Below are 14,847 nucleotides of genomic sequence, written 5' to 3'. Positions count from 1 at the left end.
CACATTTCAAAAGCTAGCCAAGAAGGGCGGAGAAAATGTAAAGCTAAGATCAGAGCCCAGAAACTGAAGGACGATATTAGCACAAAAAACCCTCCAAAAGAATCACATGATTATCTAGGAGCTGGCTTTTTTGCAAAAGATCAATGGCTGGGCGTGGTGGCTCACAGCCTAGCACTGTTGGGGAAGGGCCAGAACGGGGCCAGATCACGACGGTAGGAGATTGAGAACCATCCTGGCCAACATGGTGAAAACCCCGTCCTCTACTAAAACAATACAAAAACTACAGGTGACGGCTGGCAGGCACCTAGTAGAGTCCCAGCCCTACTTGGGAGGCCCTGAGGCACGTAAACCCCGGGAGCGGAGCTTGCAGTGCAGCTGGAGATCTGGCACTGCACTCCGCCTGGGGCAACAGGCCGGAGACTCCATTCTCAAAAAAAAAAAGATCAACCCAGAGTTGAATTGATAGACTGCTAGCAACAGACTAATAAAGAAGCAATTAAGAGAGGAAGAATCAACATAGATGCCAATAAAAAATGATAAAGGGGATATCATCACCGACCAGCCCACAAAGAAATACAAACTACCATCAGAGATACTATAAAACACCTCTATGCAAATAAACTAGAAAAACCTAGAAGCAAATGGGATAACTGGACACATAACACTCTCCCAAGACGTAAACCAGGAGAAGTGAATCCCTGAATGACCAATGCCAAAGCCTCTGAAACTCAAGGTCAATTAATTAATAGGGGCCTACCAACCCAAAAAAAAGTCCAGGGAACCAGACGAGGTTCACAGCCAAAAGTGCTACAGGAGGTACAAGGAGGAGCTGGTTACCATCCCTTCTGAAATATTCATCAATAGAACAAAGAGGGGAATGCCTCCCTAACTCATTTTATGAGGGGCCCCATACATCATCCTCAGATACCAAAGCCTGACAGAGGGGTACAAACAAAAAAAGAGAATTTTAGACCATATCCCTGGACGAACATCGACTGCCAAACCAATCCTCGAATAAAATAACTGCAAACCGAATCAGTAGCACATCAAAAAGCTTATCCACCATATCAAGTGGGGCCTTCATCCCTGCGTTGCAAGGCTGGTTCAACATACGCCAATCAATAATTTGTAGTTCCAGCAGTAACAGGGAACCAAGGGACAAAACCACGTGATTATCCTCAATAGATGCAGAAAAGACACTTTGACAAAATCGTCAACCACCAAAAAAACCCCTTCATTCGCTAAAAACTTCTCAATAAATACTCGGTATTGATGGAATGTGCCTTCTCAAGAATAATAAGCAGCCTTATTTATGATACAACCCACAGCCAAGTTATCATACTGAATGGGCAAAAAACTGGACAGCATGTCTTTTTTGAAAAAACTGACCATCAAGACAGGCCGCAATGCCCTCTACTCCACACTCCTCCTGTTCAAACATAGTCGTTGGCGAAGTTACATGGGGCTAGGGCAATCAGGCATAGAGGAAAGAAATAAAGGGCTATTCGTTAGGAAAAGAGGAAGCCTCAAATTGTCCCCTGGGGGCTTTGCAAGGAGGACATGATTGTTATTATTTAGGAAAAACGCCATTGCGTCTAGCCCAAAATCTCTTAAGCTGATAGCACCTCAGCAAAGTCTCAGGGGATACAGAACTAAATCAATGTGCAAAAATCGACAAGCGATTCCTTATACACCAGTAACAGACAGAGAGCCACAAATCAATGAAATGAACTCCCATTCAACAATAGCTTTTATTTCAAAGTGAATAAAATACTTGGCCAATCCAAACTTACAAGGATTGTAAGGACCATCTTCAAGGATAACTACAAACCACTGCCTCAGTGAAATTAAAAGTGCGACACAGCAAATGAAAGAACATAGCCCATGCTCATGGGATAGGAAGAATAATATTGCTGAAAATGGCGCATACTGGGGCCCAAGCGTAATTTATATATTCAATGGCCCGCATCCCCATTAAGCTACCAATGACTTTCTTCAGCAGAATTGCGAAAAAAACTGCCTTTAAAGCTGTCATATGGAACAAAAAAGACCCCACATTGCCAAGACAATTCCTAAGCCCAAACAGAACAAGCTTGGGAGGTATCACGGACTACCTGGACTTCCAAACCTATACTTCAAGCTACAGTAACCAAAACAGCCATTGGCTTACTGCGTACCAAACAGATATGACCAAATGCGGAACAGAACAGAGGGGCCCTCAGAAAATGCCCACACATCTACAACCATTGATCTTTTGGACAAATACCTGACAAAAACAAGAAATGGGGGGGAAGGATTCCCAATATTTAATTAAATTGGGGGCTGGAAAAATTGGCCTAGCCCCAATAAGTAGAAGGCTGAAACTAGATCTTTCCGTACTCACTTATACGGAAAATTAATTCAAGCATGGATTAGCAGCACTTAAATCTTAGACCTAAAACCCATTAAAAATCTCTAAAAGAAAACCTAGGTAATACCATTCAGGACATTTAGGGCATGGGCAGGGAACTTCATGGTCTAAAACCCCACAAGCCAATGGCAACAAAAGGCCAGAATTGGGACAAATGGGATCTAATTAAACTAAAGAACTACTGCAACAGCCCAAAGAATCCATCAGACGTGAAAGGCAAGCTAACAGAATGTAGAAATTTTTGCAATACTACTCATCTGACAAAGGGAGCTAATATCAGAAACCTTTTAAAGCAACTCCAATCAAATTAGAAGAAAAAACCCCATCAAAAAAGTGGGCAAAGGATAGAACGACATTTCTCAAAAGAAGACCAATTCTACAGCCAACAGACACATGAAAAAATGCTCATCAGCAACTGGCCAATCAGAAAAATGCAAATCAAAACCACAGTTGAGTAATACCCATCTCACACCAGTTAATGCAAATCATTTTAAAAAATCGAGGAAACAACCAGGTGGCTGGAGAGGATGTGGAGAAATAGGAACACTTTTTTACACTTGTTAAGGTGGTCACATGTAAACTAGTTCAACCATTGTGGAAAACCTGTGGCAATTCTCACAGGATCTAGGAACTGGAACATTATCCATTGATCCAGCCATCCCATTACTGGGGAGTAATACTCAAAGGATTATAAGTCATGCTGCTATAAAGACACAATGCAACATGTCTTACTATGCGGCACGTATTACAATAGCAAAGCCTTGGAATCAACCCAAATGTCCATCAGTGACAGACTGGATTAGAAAATGTGGCATATACACATGGAATACTATGCAGCTCATAAAACAAGGATGATGTTATGTCCTTATGCAGGGAGACATGGATGCAGCTTGGAAAGTTGATTCTAGCAGACATATCGCAAGACAGAAATCCAAATAGCTGCATGTTTCCTCACTCAAGTGGAATTGACAAGTGAACAATGAGATCACTTGGACACGGGGAGGGGAACATCACACACTGGGTCCTATTGTAGGGAGGGGGAGGAGGGATAGCATTAGGAGATATACCTAATGTAAATGACGAGTTAATGGGTGCGGCACACCAACATGGCACATGTATACATATGTAACAAACCTGCACGTTGTGCACATGTACCCTAGAACTTAAAAGTATAATAAAAAATAAATAAAAATAAAATGTTCATTGTCTGGAGTTCCTGTGGCTTTCCTACAGCCCCTGGATCTCGATCCAAGGTCATTCACCACAATGCCAATCCCACCTTGGAGAATTTCTCTGGCACTAGAAGAAAGAAACTCAGCTTCTGATTTCCCCCTCAGTCCCTGAGCCTCTGCCCACATTTGGCTCTGTGTCCTTTTCCAGAGGATCTGCGTGCTGTTTAAAATGCTTTGTCCTAAAGCAGAACTCTTCTCTCCTTTCTGTCACTCTGTAGGAGGGGAGAGGAGTGCCTCCATTTTAACTCTAATCTTTTCTTCTGACTTGCACTATGCCAGCCTTTCTACCCAATCTACGCCCAAGCATTTCTCAGCTAAAGTGATCCTTAGTAGTTTGAATTCTTGTCACAATCTGTTCAGGCTGCTATAACGAAATGCCATAGGCTGGGTGGTTTATAAACAAAGGAAATTTATTTCTTAGAGTTCTGGAGGCCCATGGTCAGGAAGGCAGTAGGTGCAGTGTCTGGTGAGTGTCGGCTTCGTGGTTCGTAGATGACTGTCTTCTTGCTGCACAGTCACTTGGCAGAAGGGGTGAGGGGGTCTCTCTGGGGCCACTAATCCATTCATCAGGGCTCCCTCCCCTTCATGACTTCATTTCCCAAAGGGCCCACCTTCAAACACCATTGGATTGGGGATTCAGTTTCAACATATGACATTTGGGGGGACACAGACATTCAGTCCATAGCGGTTCTCAGTGCCTAACATTCTTTGAATGCCAAGAATGAGAGCACAGAGTAGATGTGAGAGAGTCCCTGTGGACGTAACTGTCCACTGCTGGTGTCATGGAAAGACCATGGGCTCTGAAGATGGACAGTCTCGCTCAAGTCCTGAGTCTACTAATTACTGGCTTTGTGTCTTACAGCAAGTGATTTAATCTCCAGTCTCAGTTTCCTCAACTCTAAACTGGAGATTATACTATTGTTTATACCAAGCTTGCACGTAGTGGATAATCAGCAAATACTAAAAATGCTCTGCTCTCTCTCATTCCACAATTCCTTGCGAAGTTGAAGCGCAGTGGGAGAAGAAATGCGCTCCCACCCAAGCTTTGTCTCAACTGTGAGAAGTCTAGGTCTGTGGTATAGTCAGAGGAGTGTGAAAGGAGGAATTTTCTTGAGACATTATCCATGTAGTCTCCATCTTTCAGACTGATCATGTGAAGGAAGCCAAGGGTTTTCACATACACCATCACCACTCCACACATCTCCTACTGTTCTCCTTGTCTTAAAAGGTTGATGTGTGTTGCCCAGTGGATGTTGAGCCAATCAGAGCTAGAAGGAGAAACCTTGGGCAGCCACCTCTTTTTTTCCCCTCACTACTTATATGGGATGAGATCTGTGAGCATCCCAGAACAAGCCACGAAGTGTAAACAGTATTTTGTCCATCCAGAGAGAAGGGCTTCAAGATAGCTGACTAGAGACACTTGGCACTTCTGCACAAAGAAGGACCAAAACTGAACAATCACATATCAAATGGGGCTTCTAAGAGAACAATGGAATTCACCAGAGAAGTGATGGGGAACATCTGAGGCTTGGAAGGAGAGGGAAGCAAAGCAGCTGGCCCAGCTGCGATCAGCTCTGAGCCAGGAGAAACCCCCCAATGCGGAGAGAAGAAAAGCAAGAGATGTTCAGCAGTCTACATTGCCACTGCTGACTCCTACAATCCTAGCCACAGGAGAGCCTCTCAGCTCTTGCGGGCCCTGAGACTAGTCTAGGAGCATCCTCAAGTCCTCCAATGCCATTAGTCCAGAGAAGAACTTCACTACCCCTAGACCACACACCCCTAGACCAAGGCAGCTGCAGCATGGCACTATTTTGAGAGTCCAGCCTCCACCAGACTACATACTTCCCTGGGACTTAACAGCCCCTGTATCTCCACATCCCTCTGACATCCCCCCGACTGACATCCATTCAGAAGGCAGCATCACAACACTGGCTGGACCCAGCAGTATAGCCAGATCCCCAGGACTCTTAAGTCATACAGCATTCTATGCCGCAGGGAATCAGTGATACTGTGCACTGGGGAGGCAGTCACCAGAACAAAGGGAACTGGATTTCATGCTCCCCAAAGCCTGAGAGCTGCCTGGGTTGGGCCACTGCCATCGACAGCAACCCCATCCTCCAACCTCCAGCAGTGGAGCCACTGTGCACCTGCACTATACCTTCAAGGGACCTGGGGACTGGTTTGCCAGGCACCATCCTGGAAACTGAAAACAGGTCTGCTGTACCTATCACCACCGCTGGCACCCAAGCATGCCATAAAGGGGACCTGAGGATCAACCTGCCCTGCCCACCACAGCTGGCAAGTGCATGCACCATCAGGTAGGCCACCTGCCCACCACCTCTGCCCACACTAATGCATGTTGTCAAGGTGACCGTGGGATCAGCCCATGCCACCTGCCACTTCTAGTGCCTGCATGCACCATCGTGGGTTCTCATGACAGGCCTGCCCCCTACTCTGCCACCACTGCTGGTACCCAAACATACCATCCGAGGGCCTGGGGATCAACCTGTTCAACCCACCACAGCCTGTGCCTGTGTGTACCCTTGAGAGAGCTGAGGATAGCTCTGTACTGCCCAGTGTCATCCCTGCCAATTGCCATGTACATTGTCTGGGGACTGGTGGTCAATCCGCTCCACCTGCTGCCATTAGCATCTGCACATGCCTCTGCTGGTCTGAGAAGAGACCTGCCCAGTCTGCCAGAGTCTGCACATGTTGTCCAGGCATCTGGGGATTGACTAGCCCTGCCTGCTGGAGCCTGCATCTATGTGCACTATTGTGGGGCCTAAGGGCAGGCCTGCCCTGACTGACACAGCCCCTATCAGTGACCACATGCAATGTCCAGGGTCCTGGGGATCAATTCGCCCCACCCACTGAGCAGGTCATGCACACTGCTGGGGGGGCGTGAGTAGGGGAGGAAGGTTAGCAGGCTTGACTGACAACTGCCACCACTGGGGCCCAAAGACTGCCCCACCTGGCATCCCCATCCCCAGCAAAGACTTGCCACAGCCTCCACAGACAACCACAGCCCAGTCCACTGAGGAACTCACAGATACCACTGACACTGATTATAGCTGAAGAAATTATATGGAAAGTAAACTACTGCACCCACCCAAAATGGCAAAGCATCCTACCCAACCAATACTATAGATACATCTATCAGGAAAAGTCTTTTCCTACGAAAGCCAGTCCATCAAATTGAAAGAAGAGACAGATCGGATGCACAAGTATGAGTGTAAGGATACAAGAAACATGAAAAAGCAAGGAAACAGAATGCCTCTGTAGGAACACAGTAATTCTCTAGGAACAGGTTTGAATGAAAAAGAAATACATGAAATGCCCCAAAAATAATTTTAAATAATGTTATTAAACAAGTTCAGTGAGATACAAGAGAACACAGAACAAAAACTGCAGAATACGTTCTCTCATCAGCACATGGAACATTCTCCAGGATAGGCCATATGTTTGGCCACAAAATAAATCTTAACAAATTTTAAAATTAAGATAATATCAAGTATCCTTTTCAGACTACAGTGGAATAAAACTAGAAATAAATAATACAGATAAATTAGAAAAACAATTTATGATCTGATTAAGAAATTCAGCAGAGATAGATATCGTAAAAAAGAACCAAACAGAAATCCTGGGACTGAAGGGTTCAATGAATGAAGTTAAAAATATAATCAAGAGTTTCAACAATAGACTAGACCAAGCAGAAGAAAGAATTTCTGAATTTGAAGACAGGTCTTTTGAAATAACCCAGTCCAACCCCCCCCCAAAAAAAATGAAGAAGAAAAGAACAACAAAGAACAAAAGAGAAAGAGAGCCTATGAGACACCATAAATGAAATTTGAATATTGGGTATTCTGGAAGAAAAAAGATGGGCAAAGGCATAGAGAACCTATTTAATGAAATAATAGCTGAAAACTTCCTACATCTTGGAAGAGATCTAGACATCCAGATACAGGAAACTTAAAGATACCCAAATAGATTGAACCCGAAAAAGTCTTCCCCAAGGTATATTATCACTTGATGAACATTATAGCTTATAACTGTCAAAAGCCAGACCAAAAAAAAATTCAAAAACAACAAGAGAAAAGTCAAATCACATTTAAGGGAACTCCCATCAGAGTAGTAGATTCCTCAGCAGAAACCTTACAGGCCAGGAGAGAATGTGATAATACATTAAAAGTGCTAAAGGCATAGCATTAGGAGATATACCTAATGTAAATGATGAGTTAATGGGTGCAGCACACCAACAAGGCACATGTATACATATGTAAGAAACATGCACGTTGTCCACATGTACCCTAGAACTTAAAGTATAATAATAATAATAAAAAGAAACCAGACACAGAAGAGTACATACTATGTGAGTCCATTCATCTGAAGTTGAAAAAGGGCAATACTAATCTGTAATGGTAGAACTCAGAATAGTGGTTACCTTTGGCAGAGGAGATTAACTACAAGGAGACTCTGGAGGGCCTTTCGAAGAACTGGAAATGTCCTATATTGTGAGCTGGTATTTTTTGCATGAGTATATAAATATGTAAGCATTCATTGATCTGTACTTTCAAGATTTGTACATTTTACAGTATTCTGATATACTGCAATAAAAATATTGTCAGAGTTATAACAAAAAAAAATGCTAAAGAAAAAAGAAAACTGTCACCCAAGAACACTATACTTGGCAAAGTTGTCCTTTAAAAATGAAAGAGTAATGAAATCTTTCCCAGTCAAGCAAAAACTGAGGGAATTCATCACCACTATACCAGCCCTACACGAAATGCTTAACATGTTCTACATCTGAAAGCAAAGGAATGATACTTCCATCATGAAAACATGAAACTCACTGATGGAGCAGATACAAATGAGAAAAAGAAAGGGATCAAATGTTACCACTAGAGAAAACCACCAAACCACAATGAAAACCAGTAAGAGAGGAAGAAATGAATAAAGAATGCACAAAACAACTAGAAAACAATTAACAAAATGGCAAGAGTAAGTCCTCACCTATCAGTAATAACCTTGAATGGGAACTGATGATGTTTCCCACTTAAAAGATATAGACTAGCTGGGCCAGGGGCAGTGGCTCACGTCTGTAATCCCAGCACTTTGAGAGGTTGAGGTGGGTGGGTCACAATGTCAGGAGTTCAAGACCAGCCTGGCTAACATGGTGAAACCCTCTCTCTACTAAAAATACAAAAATTAGCTGGGCATGGTGGCACGTGCCTGTAATCCCAGCTACTTGGGATGCTAAGGCAGGAGAACTGCTTGAACAAGGACCTAGGAGGCAGAGGTGGACCCAGGAGCCAAGATCATGGCACTGCGATCCAGCCTGGGCTATGGAGTGAGACTCCCTCTGTCTCAAAAAAAAAAAAAAAAAAAAGAAAGAAAAGAAAAAAAGATATACACTAGCTGAATCCATTTTTTTTAAAAAATTTCCATAGGTTATTGGTGAACAGGTGATGTTTGGTTACATTATTAAGTTCCTTATTGGTGATTTGTGAGATTTTGATGCACCCATGAACCAAGCAGAATACACTGCACCCTGTTTGTAGTCTTTTATCCCTCACCCACTTCCCACCCTTTCCCCATAAGTCCCCAAAGTCCATTGTGTCATTCTTATGCCTTTGCATCCTCATAGCTTAGCTCCCACTTATGAGTGAGGACATATGATGTTTGGTTTTCCATTCCTGAGTTACTTCACTTAGAATAATAGTCTCCAGTCTCATCCAGGTCACTGCAAATGCCATTAATTCATGGCTTTTTATGGCTGAGTAGTATTCCATCATAAAACACACATATATTATATATATATATAGAGAGAGAGAGAGAGAACACAGTTTCTTTATCCACTCATTGATTGATGGGAATTGGGTTGGTGCCACTGAATGCATTTTTAAAAATAACCCAACTATATGCTGCCAACAAGAAACTCACTTCACTTGTAAAGACACATACAGCCCGAAAGTGAAGGATGGAAAGAGATATTCCACACATTCCACACAAATGGAAAACAAAAGTAATCAGGAATAGCTATAGTTATACCTGATAAAACAGACTTTAAGTCAAAACTATAAAAGATAAAAGGTCATTATACATGATAAATGGATCAATTCAGCAAGGGGATATATTAGGTTGGTGCCAAAGTAATTATAGTTTTTGACATTAAAAGCAAGAACTGCAATAACTTTCACACCAACCTATAAAAATGCTCAGTATACATGTACCTCACACTGGAGCACCCAGATATATAAGGTAAATATTACATCTATAGGGAGAGATAGACTCCAATACAGTAATAGTTGGGGACTTCAACAATCTACTCTCAGCATTTAACAGATACCTAGATAGAAGAATCAATGAAGAAACATTGGATTTTAACTGGATTTTAGTAAGAACAGAAAATAAATAAACTGGACTTTAGATCAAATTTGACTTAACACAAAACATTTTATTTTATCCAAAAGCTGCAGAATACACATTCTTCTCATCAGCACATGGAACATTCTCCAGGATAGGCCATATGTTAGGCCACAGAATAAATCTCAGCACATTTTAAAATTAGGATCATATCAAGCATCTTTTTAAAGTACAATGGAATAAAACTAGAAATAAATAACAAGAGGAGCCTTGGAAACTGTACAAATACATGGAAATTAAACAGTATGCTCCTGAATGACCACTGGGTTGATGAAGAAATTGAGAGGAAATTTTTAAAAATATATTTAAGCAAATGAAAATGGGAATGCAACATACCCAAACCTATGGGATACAGAAAAGTAGTGCTAAAAGGAAAGTCTATAGCACTAAATGCCTACATCACAAAAGCAGAAATATTTTAAATAGCCTAGTGATACACCTCAAGGAACTAGAAAAGCAATGACAAACCAAACCCAAAATTAGTAGAAGGAAAAGTATAGTAAATATCAGAACAAAACAAAATAGAGACTAAAAAACAAAGGATCAATGAGACAAAAAGTGCATTTTTTAAAAAAAGATACACAAAATTGATAAACCTCCTAGCTAGACTAACCATGAAAAAAGAAGATTAAAATGAAATCAGAAATGAAAAAGAAGACGTTATAACTGATACCACAGAAACATGAAGGATCATCAGAGATTACTATGAACAACTATATGCCAACAAAATGGAAAACCTAGAGGAAATGGCTCAATTCCTGGGCACATACAACCTTCCAAGATTGAACCTGGAAGAAATAGAAAACCTGAACAGACCAATAACTGGTAATGAGAGTGAATCAGTAATAAGTCTCCCAACAAAGAAAAGCCCAGTAGTGGATGAGTTTATTGCTGAACCCTACCAAACTTACAGAGAAAAACAAACACCAGTTCTTCACAAACTGTTTCAAAAACAATTGAAGAGGAGGGAATTTTTCCCAACTCATTCTACAAGGCCAGCATAACCCTGACACCAAAACCAGAGAAGGACGCGACAAAAAAGAAAGCTACAGGCCAATATCTCTGATGAACACAGGCATAAAAATCATCAACAAAATACTAGCAAGCTGAATTCAACAATACACCAAAAAGATAATATGCTATGATCAAGTGTGATTTACCCAAAGATGCAAGGATGGTTCAACACATGCAAATCAATAAATGTGATAGATCACATCAATAGAATGAAGGAAAAAAACTATATGATTATCTCAATAGATGCAGAAAATTGTCTGATAAATTCAGTATCCCTTCATGTTAAAAAAAACTCAACAAATTAGACATACAAGGAACATACCTCAACATAATAAAGACCATATGTGACAAATTCACAGCTGACATCATACTAAATGGGGAAAACCTGAAAGACCTTCTTCTAAAAACTGGAACCAGAACAGGATGCCCACTTTCACCACTCTTATTCAATATAGAACTGGAAGTTCTAAGTAGAGCAATCAGGCAAGAGAAATAAATAAAAGGCATCTAAATTGGAAAAGAAAATTAGAAAAGGCAACTAAATTTGTCGCTTTCTGTAGATGGCATGATCTTATATATAGAACAACCTAAAGACTCTACCAAGGAAAACCCTTACAACTGATAACTTCAGTAAAATTTCAAAATATAATATTAGTAGTGTTTTGATGCACCAATGATGAAAAAGCTGAACAATAAATCAAGAAGACAATCCCATTTACAATAATTAAAAGATAAAACACCTAGGATCTAACCAAAAAGGTTAAAGGTCTCTACAAGGGAAACTATAAAACACTAACGAAAGAAATAAACAAATGGAAAGACACTCCATAAGCATGAATCAGAAGAATTAATATCATTAAAATGACCATACTACCCAAAGTAAACTATTGATTCAAGGCAACATCTATCAAAATACTATTGTCATTTGTCACAAAAATTGAAAAAAAAATACCAAAGTTCATACGAAATCACAAAAGAATCAGAATAGCCAAAGCAACCCTGAGCAAAAAAGAAAAAGCTGGAAGCATCACACTACTTGATTTCAAAACATTACAGGGCTATGGTAACCCAATTGGTATAAACAGACACACAGACCAATGGAACAGAATAGAAAACCCAGAAATAAATCCATATGTTTACCACCAACTGATTTTCACCAACGGTGCCGAGAATATACATCAGGGAAAGGATACCCTCTTAAATAAATGGTACTGAGAAAACTAAATATTCATCCGCAGAATAATGAAACTAGACCCCTAATGTCTCACCATATACAAAAATTAAAATGATTAAAGACATAAATATAAGACCTGAAATAATGAAACTACTGGAAGAAACCACAGGGGAAATGTTTCAGGACATTGGTCAAGACAAAAATTTTGTGGCTAAGATCTCAAAAACAAAAGTAGACAAATGGGACTATATTAAGCTAAAAAGATACTGCAAAACAAAGGAAACAGTCAACAGAGTGAAGAGACAATCTGTAGAATGGAGGAAAATATGTGCAAACTATTCATCCAGCAAGGGACTAATATTCAGAATATACAAGGAACTCAACACCAAAAAAAAAAAAAAAAAAAAAAAAAAATCCCTTTTAAAAAGTAGGCAAAGGACATGAAGAGACATTTCTCAAAAGAAGACATACAAATGGCCGAGTATATGAAAAAATGTTTAACATCACTAGCCATCAGGGAAATGCAAATCAAAACCACAATGAGATATCATCTGACCCCAGTTAGAAGTTAGAATGACTAAAGACCGAAAAAAAAATGCTGGCAAGAATGTGGAGAAAAGAGAACTCTTACACACTGTTGATGGGTATACAAATCACTACAGTCATTATGAAAAACAGTATAGAGGTTTCTCAAAAAACTGAAAGTAGAACTACCGTATGATCCAGCCATCCCCAATACTGGGCATTTACCCAAAAGGCAGGAAATTGGTATATCACAGGGACGCTTGACCTCCATGTTTACTGAAGCACTATTCACAATAGCCAACATATGGAATCACCTAAGTGTCTATCAATGAATGAATGAAAAAAGAAAATGAGACATAACTTATACAATGGAATACTGTTTCACCATTTAAAAAAATGAAATTCCTTCATTTGCAGCAACATGGATTGGAACTCAAGGTCATTCTGTTAAGTGAAATAAGCCAGGAAAGCAAGTATCACATGTTCTCAGCAATATATGGGAGTCAAAAAAGGTGATCTCATGCAAGTAGAAGGAAGATTGATAACTACCAGAGGCTGGAAGTTGCAGGGGTTGGGGAGACAGGGTATCATGAAGAGAGGCTGGTTAATGAGTACAAAGTTACAGCTTGAAAGAAGGAATAATTTATATTGTTCAACAGCACAGTAGGTTAATAATTATTTTATAATAGAAGAGAAAATTTATTATTTATTATTATACTTTAAGTTCGGGGTACATGTGCAGAACATGCAGGTTTGTTACATAGGTATACAAGTGCCATGGAGGTTTGCTGCACCCATCAACTCATCATCTACATTAGGTATTTCTCCTAATGCCATCCCTCCCCTAGCCCCCCACCCCATGACAGGCCCTGGTGTGTGATGTTCCCCTCCCTGTGTCCATGTGTTCTCATTGTTCAACTCCCACTTATGAGTGAGAACATGCAGTGTTTGGTTTTCTGTTCTTGTGTTAGTTTGCTGAGAATGATGATTTCCAGCTTCATCCAAGTGCCTGCAAAGGACATGAAGTCATCCTTTTTTATGGCTGCGTAGTATTCCATGGTGTATATTTGCCACTTTTTCTTTATCCAGTCTATCATTGATGGACATTTGGGTTGATTCCAAGACTTTGCCATTGTGAACAGTGCTGCAGTAAACATAGGTGTGCATGAGTCTTTACAGTAGAATGATTTATAATCCTTTGGGATTTATAATACCCAGTAATGGGATTGCTGGGTCAAATGGTATTTCTAGTTCTAGATCCTTGAGGAATCACCACTGTCTTCCACAATGGTTGAACTAATTTACACTTCCACCAACAATGTAAAAGCATTCCTGTTTCTCCACATCCTCTCCAGCATCTGTTGTTTCCTGACTTTTTAATGATCACCATTCTAACTGGCATGAGATGGTTTCTCAATGTGGTTTTGATTTGCATTTCTCTAATGACCAGTGATGATGAGCTTTTTTTCATATGTTTGTTGGCTGCATAAATGTCTTCTTTTGAGAAGTGTCTGTTCATATCCTTTGCCCACTTTTTGATGGGGTTGTTTTTTTCTTGTTTAAGTTCTTTGTAGATTCTGGATATTAGCCTTTTGTCAGATGGATAGATTGTAAAAATTTTCTCCCATTCTGTAGGTTGCCTGTTCACTTTGATGATAGTTTCTTTTGCTGTGCAGAAGCTCTTTAGTTTAATTAGATCCCATTTGTCAATTTTGACTTTTGTTGCCATTGCTTTTGGAGTTTGAGTCATGAAGTCTTTGCCCATGTGTTTGTCCTGAATGGTATTACCTAGGCTGTCTTCTAGGGTTTTTATGGTTTTAGGTCTTATGTTTAAGTCTTTAATCCATCTTGAGTTAATTTTTGTATAAGGTGTTAAGGAAAGGACCCAGTTTCCGCTTTCTGCATTGAATCTATAAATTACTTTGGGCAGTATGGCCATTTTCACAATATTTATTCTTTCCATCCATGAGCGTGGAATGTTTTTCCGTTTGTTTGTGTCCTTTCTTATTTCCTTGAGTGACTGATGGTTTGTAGTTCTCCTTGAAGAGGTCCTTCACTTCCCTTGTAAG

This window comes from Rhinopithecus bieti, unplaced genomic scaffold, assembly GCF_001698545.2.
Source record: "Rhinopithecus bieti isolate Rb0 unplaced genomic scaffold, ASM169854v2 scaffold_44965, whole genome shotgun sequence".
NCBI classification, from domain to species: Eukaryota; Metazoa; Chordata; class Mammalia; order Primates; family Cercopithecidae; genus Rhinopithecus; species Rhinopithecus bieti.
Note: the sequence above shows the minus strand (reverse complement) of the source record.